Genomic DNA, 12,412 nt, shown 5'->3' on the forward strand with positions numbered 1-12,412 from the left:
CCACAGCCAGCATCGTCCTCAATGGTGAAAAACTGAAACCATTTCCACTAAGATCAGGAACAAGACAAGGTTGCCCACTCTCACCACTCTTATTCAACATAGTTTTGGAAGTTTTAGCCACAGCAATCAGAGAAGAAAAGCAAATAAAAGGAATCCAAATTGGAAAAGAAGAAGTAAAGCTGTCACTGTTTGCAGATGACATGATACTATACATAGAGAATCCTAAAGATGCTACCAGAAAACTACTAGAGCTAATCAATGAATTTGGTAAAGTTGCAGGATACAAAATTAATGCACAGAAATCTCTGGCATTCCTATATACTAATGATGAAAAATCTGAAAGTGAAATCAAGGAAACACTCCCATTTACCATTGCAACAAAAAGAATAAAATATCTAGGAATAAACCTACCTAAGGAGACAAAAGACCTGTATGCAGAAAATTATAAGACACTGATGAAAGAAATTAAAGATGATACAAATAGATGGAGAGATGTACCATGTTCTTGGATTGGAAGAATCAACATTGTGAAAATGACTCTACTACCCAAAGCAATCTACAGATTCAATGCAATCCCTATCAAAATACCACTGGCATTTTTCACAGAACTAGAACAAAAAATTTCACAATTTGTATGGAAACACAAAAGACCCCGAATAGCCAAAGCAATCTTGAGAACGAAAAATGGAGCTGGAGGAATCAGGCTCCCTGACTTCAGACTATACTACAAAGCTGCAGTAATCAAGACAGTATGGTACTGGCACAGAAACAGAAAGATAGATCAATGGAACAGGATAGAAAGCCCAGAGATAAACCCACGGACATATGGTCACCTTATCTTTGATAAAGGAGGCAGGAATGTACAGTGGAGAAAGGACAGTCTCTTCAATAAGTGGTGTTGGGAAAACTGGAGAGGGACATGTAAAAGTATGAGATTCGATCACTCCCTAACACCATACACAAAAATAAGCTCAAAATGGATTAAAGACCTAAATGTAAGGCCAGACACTATCAAACTCTTAGAGGACAACACAGGCAGAACACTCTATGACATAAATCACAGCAAGATCCTTTTTGACCCACCTCCTAGAGAAATGGAAATAAAGACAAAAATAAACACATGGGACCTAATGAAACTTAAAAGCTTTTGCACAGCAAAGGAAACCATAAACAAGACCAAAAGACAACCCTCAGAATGGGAGAAAATATTTGCAAATGAAGCAACTGACAAAGGATTAATCTCCAAAATTTATAAGCAGCTCATGCAGCTCAATAACAAAAAAACAAACAACCCAATCCAAAAATGGGCAGAAGACCTAAATAGACATTTCTCCACAGAAGATATACAGACTGCCAACAAACACATGAAAGGATGCTCAACATCTTTACTAATTAGAGAAATGCAAATCAAAACTACAATGAGATATCATCTCACACCAGTCAGAATGGCCATCATCAAAAAATCTAGAAACAATAAATGCTGGAGAGGGTGTGGAAAAAAGGGAACACTCTTGCACTGCTGGTGGGAATGTGAATTGGTACAGCCACTATGGAGAACGGTATGGAGGTTCCTTAAAAAACTACAAATAGAACTACCATATGACCCTGCAATCCCACTACTGGGCATATACCCTGAGAAAACCATAATTCAAAAAGAGACATGTACCAAAATGTTCATAGCAGCCCTATTTACAATAGCCCGGAGATGGAAACAACCTAAGTGTCCATCATCGGATGAATGGGTAAAGAAGATGTGGCACATACATACAATGGAATATTACTCAGCCATAAAAAGAAATGAAATTGAACTATTTGTAATGAGGTGGATGGACCTAGAGTCTGTCATACAGAGTGAAGTAAGTCAGAAAGAGAAAGACAAATACTGTATGCTGACACATATATATGGAATTTAAGAAAAAAAAAGGTCATGAAGAACATAGGGGTAAGACAGGAATAAAGACACAGACCTACTAGAGAATGGACTTGAGGATATGGGGAGGGGGAAGGGTAAGCTGTGACAAAGTGAAAGAGCGGCATGGACATATATACACTACCAAACGTAAGGTAGATAGCTAGTGGGAAGCAGCCGCATAGCACAGGGAGATCAGCTCGGTGCTTTGTGACCGCCTGGAGGGGTGGGATAGGGAGGGTGGGAGGGAGACGCAAAAGGGAGGGGATATGGGAACATATGTATACATATAACTGATTAAATTTGTGATAAAGCAAAAAAAAAAAAAAAAAAAAGGACCAAGAGATAATCACCCAACTTGAAGTAAGAAAGAAACAGAAAGGCCGACATCCTACGACATCACTTAGAGGTGTTACCTAAAAATTGATACCCATGAAATAATTTCCAAGAGAAGGACACACATAGATTCAGAAAACCAAATTATCTTTAACCAAATGGAAAGGTGTAAGGAATGTATGAATTAGGATATGGGGGTTAACAGACATATACTAATACATAGGAAATATATAATCACAAAATACCTATGGAATATGAAGAGAGGTCTACTCAACACTCTATAATAACATACACGGGAAAGGATCCAAACAGGAATAGACAGATACATTGATAGGATGAACCAGAAACTGTCCACCTAGGAGAATCTACATTTTGATCAAATTTGCTCTGATAACTAATAAAAATTAAATTTAAATAACAAACAACAATTTAGGAGATATATGCTCTTGGGGGTTTGCGCTGGCACATTCCACTCTAATTCGCAGCTTACTAACACGATTGCCGGGAAACCTCTGTGGCCCAAAAACCCAGAGTTGGAAATGTAGAAATGCTGCCGCCTTGTGGCCGTTTCCCACAAGAGCGGCTTTAAACCCACAGCTAATGGTCACTTAACAGTCACAAGGATTCAGGGCTGTAAAGGACACCTGCCCGAAAAAATTGTGCGGAGGTAGGGAATGGCCAAATAATTTCAAAACTCTCAAATTTTTCAAGGAGATTGTATGGAGGGGTAAGTTTTACTCACTCATTTTCAAACAAGAGGAAAATGGATAAAAGCTCAACATCAGTAATTATTAGACTCATGCAAATCTAACCTCCAAAAAGGTTTCAACTCACACATGTCAACTACCATCAACTAAAAGTCTACAAACATTACATGCTGAAGGGGTTTTAGAGAACTGTGTACCCTCTAGCTGCTGGTGAGATGTAAAGTGGTGACAGCCAATAATGAGAATAGAAAGGAGCTGCGTTTAAAAGTAAACATTGAGCCACCATTCCGTTTAGCAGGCCCACCGCTGAGACTCTCACCTGACAAGTCCAGAGTCGAGAAGGCACAGGCTTCAACAGCTGCACTGCAGGAATTTTCACAGTAGCCAAGACACGGAAGCAACCAAAATGTCCATCACCATATCAGTTGAAAAAGAAGAAGTGGTCCATGTACACAATGGAATATTAGCCATGGGAAACAATGAAACACTGCTCTTTGAGGCACCATAGTTGAGCCTAGAGATAATCACGGAACATGAGGTGAGTCGGAAAGCAAAACACATATCCTATGATATCACTTATAGGCGTTATCTAACAACTGACACAAATGAACATATTTGCACAGAGAATGACACACACACACTTAGAAAACAAATTATGCTTATCTAAAAGGAAAGGTGGGGGGAATGGAAATATTAGAGATTAGGGTTACCATACGTGTACAAATACCTATTAAATACATATATCAAAAGACCGACCATATAACAAGGGAGGTCTATGGAACACTCTGCAATAATTTACATGGCAAGTGGATCTGTACATGAATATATATATATATATGTATATATATATATATATATGTTATGCACAAATGACCCAGATTGTGTACACCTAGGACAAACAATATTCTAAACATTACCCCAATTAAAAAAACTAAAACAACAAACAAGAAATAATGTAACAAACTTATGGGGGTTTCTCCTGGCACATTCCATTTTAATTTACAACCTAGGAACAGGGATTCCAGAAGGGCTCTGCTGCCCTAGTAACCAGATTTGGGAATGGAGAAATGCTGCCGCCTAGTGGCCGTTTACCACAACAGCAGCTTTAAACCCAGTGCTAATGGTCACTAAATATTCACACTCATTACAGGCCTGTGAATGACACCTGCCCTCCAAAAAAATCCTGGGGGCGAATATTGACCAAAAAATTCAATTTGAGGGCAACCTTTCAAGAAGATAATTTCAAGAGATTAATTGTAGTCTCCGTTTTTTTCATTTTTTCTTTAACAGAAATTTAAAAAGGTGTGGGAAAATGAACCTTAGAAATAATTAAAGACATGAAAATCCAAATTAAAAATGTCCTATCAGTTCACACCAGTCAGAATGGCCATCTCCAAAAATTCTGCAAACAATAAATGCTGAAGGGGTTGTGGAGAAATGCCTAGCCTTGGTTCAACGTGGGACATGGTAAGAGCCAGTAAGGAAAACACAAAGGAGGTGCCTTGAAAAGGTAAATACTGAGCTACCATTCAATCAAGCATACCCACTGCTGGGCCTATCGCCTGAGAGGATGAGAATCAAAAAGATACAGCCTGGACTTCACTGGTGGCGCAGTGATTGAGGGTCCTCCGCTGAAGCAGGGGACACGGGTTCATGCCCCGGTTCGGGAAAATCACACGTGCCCCGGAGCGGCTGGTCCCGTGAGCTATGGCTGCTGGGCCTGTGCGTCCAGAGCCTGTGCTCTGCAATGGGAGTGGCCATGGCAGTGAGTGGCCCACGTACCGCAAACAATAAAAGAAAAACACAGGCTGGCAATCCTACACTCCAGCAATATTTATCATAGCCAACACTTGGAAGCTATGAAAATGTCCATCAACAGAGGAATGCACAAAGAAAAAGTGGTCCATGTACACAATGGAATATGACTCCAATAAAAAAATATAAATTCAATCTAGAAAACAAACATAAGTAAAGAAACATCAGCTTTTGGGGGTTTATCCAGGCACATTCCACTCTAATTTATAACCGAGGAATACCACTGCAAGGTACTCTGTTTCCCTAGTTAAAAGCTTGGGAAAAGCAGAAATGCTGCCACCCTCTGTCCATGACCTGCAACAGCAGCTTTCAAACCTGTGCTAAGGGTCACTTCATATGCACCAGTACTGGAGGGCTCTAAATGAAAACTGCCCTCAAAATGTCTTCAGGGGGGTAATGGCCAAAATATTTCTAAATGTCACACATACTTCAAGAAAACAATTTGAAGAGGTAAGCAGTACTCACAGTTTGAAGAAAATAAGGACATGCCAGAAAGCTCAATTTCAATGGATTATGAGACGCATGCAAATCCTACCACAAACATGTACCAGCTCACACTAGTCAGAATAAACATCGGCAAAAAATCTACAAACAATAAATGCTGAAGGGGTTGTGCAGAAGGGCATACCCTCAACGTTAAGTGGGACGTGACCTGGTAAGAGCCACTAATGAGAACAGAATGGAGGTGCCTTTAAAGGTAAACATTTTGCTACCATATGATCCAGCAGGCCCACTCCTGGGCCTATAACCTAAGAAGACAGAATAGGAAAGACACAGGCAGGCAAATGTGCATTGCCGCAGCATTACAATTGCCAAGTCATGGAAGCAACCAAAAAGTCCATCAACAGATGAGTGGACAAAGAAGAACTGGTACATGTACAGACGGAGTATTAGCCAAGGAAAAATAGGACACGATGCCATTTGCAGCACTGTAGATGAGCCTAGAGGTAATCACGCATCTTGTACTATGTCAGGAAAAGAAAGACACATATCGTATGATATCACTTATAGGTATTACCTATAAATTGATACCAGTGAAGATATTTCCACAGAGAAGGGCAACCACACATTCATTAAACAAACTTATGGTTCCCCAATGGAAACTTGTGAGGACTGGATACATTAGGATATTGGGGTTAACAGACATATACAAACACAGGTGAAATATATAATTACCAAACACCTACGGAATACCAAGAGAAGACTACTCAACATTCTGTCATAACGTACATGGGAAAAGGATTCCAGGAAGAAAAGGCATATGTTTATGTGTACAAGAACCACATCTTGCACACCTAGAACAAGCCAAATATTGTAATCAAACTTGCTGTGGTAAAAATAAAAATTAAATTAAAAAAATGAACAAGAAGTAGGGAGACATATACTTAAGGGGCTTTTTCCTGGCACATTCCATTCTAAATTACAACCTAGAACACGACTTCCATTGAGGCTCTGTTGCCCTAGTAACCAGATTTGGTAAAGTAGAACTGCTGCCACCTTGTGGACGTTTCGCACAACAGCAGCTTTCATCCCAGCATCGATGGTCAGTGGATATTCAAAATAATTGCAGGCCTGTAAATCACACCTGCCCGGAAAACCAATCCTGGGGTCGTATATCGACCAAAAAATTCAAAAGGCGTCCATGTTTCAAACCGACAGTTTCAAGAGGCATAATTTATGCACATTTGTCTTCTGTTTCTTTTCCTTTCTTTCTTTTTTGTTAAAAAAACGGGAATGGAAAAAGGCTGAACATCAGGAATTAATAAAGCCATGCAAATCCAGTGTACACAAACGTTCACCTGACAGCCGTCAGAATGATCATCAGCAAAAAAAGTCTACAAAGAATAAATGCTGAAGGGGTTTTAGAGAACTGCGTACCCTTTAGCTGCCGGTGGGATGTAACCTGGTAACAGCCAGTAGTGAGAGCAGAATGGAGGTGCGTTTAAGGGTAAAAATGGAGCTACCATGTGATGTGGTAGGCCCACTCATGGGCCTATCACCTGAAGAGAGCAGAATCAAAAAGACACAGGCTGGCAGTCCTGCCCTGCAGCAACATGTACCATAGCCAAGACCTGGAAGAAACCAAAATGTCCATCAACAGAAAAATGCACCAAGAAGAAGTCGCCCATGTACACAATGGAATATTAGCCATGAAAAAGCATGGAACAGTGCCGTTGGCACCACCATAGAAGGACCAAGAGAAATACAGCTACACGTGGAACAACTCCTACAGAACACCTACTGAACGCTGGCAGAAGACCCCAGACCTCCCAAAAGGCAAGAAACTCCCCACATACCTGGGTAGGGCAAAGCGGAGAGATTCCCGCACAGAGGATCGGTGCCGAGCGGCACTCACCAGCCCGAGAGGCTTGTCTGCTCGCCCGCCGGGGCGGGCGGCGCTGGAAGCTGAGGCTCGGGCTTCGGTCAGAGCGCAGGGAGAGGACTGGGGCTGGCGGCGAGAACTCAGCCTGAAGGGGGCTAATGTGCCACAGCTAGCCGGGAGGGAGTCCGGGAAAACTCTGGAGCTGCAGAAGAGGCAAGAGACTTGTTCTTCCCTCTTGGTTTCCTGCTGCGCGAGGAGAGGGGATTAAGAGCGCTGCTTAAAGGGGCTCCACAGACGGGCGCGAGTCGCGACTGAAAGCGCGGAGCCCAGTGACGGGCGTGGGACGCTGGGGCTGCTGCTGCCGCCGCCAAGAAGCCCGTGTGCGAGCGCAGGTCACTGTCCACACCGCCCTTCCGGGAGCCTGAGCAGCCCGCCACTGCCGGGGTCCCGGGATCCAGGGGCGGCTTCCCTGGGAGAACGCACGGCGCGCCTCGGGCTGGTGCAACGTCACGCCGACCTCTGCCGCTGCAGGCTCGCCCCGCACTCCGTGCCCCTCCCTCCCGCCCGGCCTGAGTGAGCCAGAGTTCCCGAAGAGGCTGCTCCTTTAACCCTTTCCTGTCTGAGCGAAGAACAGACGCCCTCCGGCGACCTACACGCAGAGGCGGGGCCAAATCCAAAGCTGAGACCCGGGAGCTGTGAGAACAAAGAAGAGAAAGGGAAACCTCTCCCAGCAGCCTCAGAAGCAGCGGATTAAAGCTCCACAATCAACTTGATGTACCCTGCATCTGTGGAATACATGAATAGACAACAAATCATCCCAAATTGAGGAGCCAGGAGTCAGTACTGTGCCTCTGAGGTGGGAGAGCCAACTTCAGGACACTGGTCCACAAGAGACCTCCCAGCTCCACATAATATCAAACGGCGAAAATCTTCCAGAGATCTCCATCTCAACACCAGCACCCAGCTTCACTCAACGACCAGCAAGCTACAGTGCTGGACACCCTATGCCAAACAACTAGCAAGACAGGAACACAACGCCACCCATTAGCAGAGAGGTGGCCTAAAATCATAAAAAGTCTGCAGACACCCCAAAACACACCACCAGACGTGGACCTGCCCACCAGAAAGACAAGATCCAGCCTCATCCACCAGAACACAGGCACTAGTCCCCTCGACCAGGAAACCTACACAACCCACTAAACCAACCTTAGCCACTGGGGACAGACACCAAAAACAACAGGAACTACGAACCTGCAGCCGGCAAAAAGGAGACCCCAAACACAGTAACATAAGCAAAATGAGAAGACAGAAAAACACACAGCAGGAGAAGGAGCAAGATAAAAACCCACCAGACCTAACAAATGAAGAGGTAATAGGCAGTCTATCTGAAAAAGAATTCAGAATAATGATAGTAAAGATGATCCAAAATCTTGGAAATAGAATAGACAAAATGCAAGAAACAGTTAACAAGGACCTAGTAGAACTAAAGATGAATCAAGCATCGATTAAAAACACAATAAATGAAATGAAAAATACTCTAGATGGGATCAATAGCAGAATAACTGAGGCAGAAGAACGGATAAGTGAGGTGGAAGATAAAATAGTGGAAATAACTAATGCAGAGCAAAATAAAGAGAAAAGAATGAAAAGAACAGAGGACAATATCAGAGACCTCTGGGACAACATTAAACGCACCAACATTCGAATTATAGGGGTTCCAGAAGAAGAAGAGAAAAAAAAAGGGACTGAGAAAATATTTGAAGAGATTATAGTTGAAAACTTCCCTAATATGGGAAAGGAAATAGTTAATCAAGTCCAAGAAGCACAGAGAGTCCCATACAGAATAAATCCAAGGAGAAATACGCCAAGACACATATTAATCAAACTGTCAAAAATTAAACACAAAGAAATCATATTAAAAGCAGCAAGGCAAAAACAACAAATAACACACAAGGGAATCCCCATCAGGATAACAGCTGATCTCTCAGCAGAAACTCTACAAGCCAGAAGGGAGTGGCAGGACATAATTAAAGTGATGAAGGAGAGAAACCTGCAACCAAGATTACTCTACCCAGCAAGGATCTCATTCAGATTTGATGGAGAAATTAAAACGTTTACAGACAAGCAAAAGCTGAGAGAGTTCAGCACCACCAAACCAGCTTTACAACAAATGCTAAAGGAACTTCTCTAGGCAAGAAACACAACAGAAGGAAAAGACCTACAATAACGAACCCAAAACAATTAAGAAAATGGGAATAGGAACATACATATCGATAATTACCTTAAATGTAAATGGACTAAACGCTCCCACCAAAAGACACAGATTGGCTGAATGGATACAAAAACAAGACCCATATATATGCTGTCTACAAGAGACCCACTTCAGACCTAGAGACACATACAGACTGAAAGTAAGGGGATGGAAAAAGATATTCCATGCAAATGGAAACCAAAAGAAAGCTGGAGTAGCAATTCTCATATCAGACAAAATAGACTTTAAAATAAAGACTACTAGAAGAGACAAAGAAGGACACTACATAATGATCAAGGGATCGATCCAAGAAGAAGATATAACAATTGTAAATATTTATGCACCCAACATAGGAGCACCTCAATACATAAGGCAAACACTAACAGCCATAAAAGGAGAAATCGACAGTAACACAATCATAGTAGGGGACTTTAACACCCCACTTTCACCAATGGACAGATCATCCAAAATGAAAATAAATAAGGAAACACAAGCTTTAAATGATACATTAAACAAGATGGACTTAATTGATATTTATAGGACATTCCATCCAAAAACAACAGAATACACATTTTTCTCAAGTGCTCATGGAACATTCTCCAGGATAGATCATATCTTGGGTCACAAATCAAGCCTTGGTAAATTTAAGAAAATTGAAATTGTATCAAGTATCTTTTCCGACCACAATGCTATGAGACTAGATATCAATTACAGGAAAAGAGCTATAAAAAATACAAACACATGGAGGCTAAACAATACATTACTTAATAACGAAGTGATCACTGAAGAAATCAAAGAGGAAATAAAAAAATACCTAGAAACAAATGACAATGGAGACACGACGACCCAAAACCTATGGGATGCAGCAAAAGCAGTTCTAAGAGGGAAGTTTATAGCAATACAATCCCACCTTAAGAAACAGGAAATATCTCGACTAAACAACCTAACCTTGCACCTAAAGCAATTAGAGAAAGAAGAACAAAAACATCCCAAAGTTAGCAGAAGGAAAGAAATCATAAAAATCAGATCAGAAATAAATGAAAAAGAAATGAAGGAAACAATAGCAAAGATCAATAAAACTAAAAGCTGGTTCTTTGAGAAGATAAACAAAATTGATAAACCATTAGCCAGACTCATCAAGAAAAAAAGGGAGAAGACTCAAATCAATAGAATTAGAAATGAAAAAGGAGAAGTAACAACTGACACTGCAGAAATACAAAAGATCGTGAGAGATTACTATAAGCAACTCTATGCCAATAAAATGGACAACCTGGAAGAAATGGACAAATTCTTAGAAATGCACAACCTGCCAAGACTGAATCAGGAAGAAATAGAACATATGAACAGACCAATCACAAGCACTGAAATTGAAACTGTGATAAAAAATCTTCCAACAAACAAAAGCCCAGGACCAGATGGCTTCACAGGCGAATTCTATCAAGCATTTAGAGAAGAGCTAACGCCTATCCTTCTCAAACTCTTCCAAAATATAGCAGAGGGAGGAACACTCCCAAACTCATTCTACGAGACCACCATCACCTTGATACCAAAACCAGACAAGGATGTCACAAAGAAAGAAAACTACAGGCCAATATCACTGATGAACATAGATGCAAAAATCCTCAACAAAATACTAGCAAACAGAATCCAACAGCACATTAAAAGGATCATACACCATGATCAAGTGGGGTTTATCCCAGGAATGCAAGGATTCTTCAATATACGCAAATCAATCAACGTGATACACCATATTAACAAATTGAAGGAGAAAAACCATATGATCATCTCAATAGATGCAGAGAAAGCTTTCGACAAAATTCAACACCCATTCATGATAAAAACCCTGCAGAAAGTAGGCATAGAGGGAACTTTCCTCAACATAATAAAGGCCATATATGACAAACCCACAGCCAGCATCGTCCTCAATGGTGAAAAACTGAAACCATTTCCACTAAGATCAGGAACAAGACAAGGTTGCCCACTCTCACCACTCTTATTCAACATAGTTTTGGAAGTTTTAGCCACAGCAATCAGAGAAGAAAAGCAAATAAAAGGAATCCAAATTGGAAAAGAAGAAGTAAAGCTGTCACTGTTTGCAGATGACATGATACTATACATAGAGAATCCTAAAGATGCTACCAGAAAACTACTAGAGCTAATCAATGAATTTGGTAAAGTTGCAGGATACAAAATTAATGCACAGAAATCTCTGGCATTCCTATATACTAATGATGAAAAATCTGAAAGTGAAATCAAGGAAACACTCCCATTTACCATTGCAACAAAAAGAATAAAATATCTAGGAATAAACCTACCTAGGGAGACAAAAGACCTGTATGCAGAAAATTATAAGACACTGATGAAAGAAATTAAAGATGATACAAATAGATGGAGAGATGTACCATGTTCTTGGATTGGAAGAATCAACATTGTGAAAATGACTCTACTACCCAAAGCAATCTACAGATTCAATGCAATCCCTATCAAAATACCACTGGCATTTTTCACAGAACTAGAACAAAAAATTTCACAATTTGTATGGAAACACAAAAGACCCCGAATAGCCAAAGCAATCTTGAGAACGAAAAATGGAGCTGGAGGAATCAGGCTCCCTGACTTCAGACTATACTACAAAGCTGCAGTAATCAAGACAGTATGGTACTGGCACAGAAACAGAAAGATAGATCAATGGAACAGGATAGAAAGCCCAGAGATAAACCCACGGACATATGGTCACCTTATCTTTGATAAAGGAGGCAGGAATGTACAGTGGAGAAAGGACAGTCTCTTCAATAAGTGGTGTTGGGAAAACTGGAGAGGGACATGTAAAAGTATGAGATTCGATCACTCCCTAACACCATACACAAAAATAAGCTCAAAATGGATTAAAGACCTAAATGTAAGGCCAGACACTATCAAACTCTTAGAGGACAACATAGGCAGAACACTCTATGACATAAATCACAGCAAGATCCTTTTTGACCCACCTCCTAGAGAAATGGAAATAAAGACAAAAATAAACACATGGGACCTAATGAAACTTAAAAGCTTTTGCACAGCAAAGGAAACCA

Source organism: Hyperoodon ampullatus (genome assembly GCF_949752795.1).
Source record: "Hyperoodon ampullatus genome assembly, chromosome: X".
NCBI lineage: Eukaryota > Metazoa > Chordata > Mammalia > Artiodactyla > Ziphiidae > Hyperoodon > Hyperoodon ampullatus.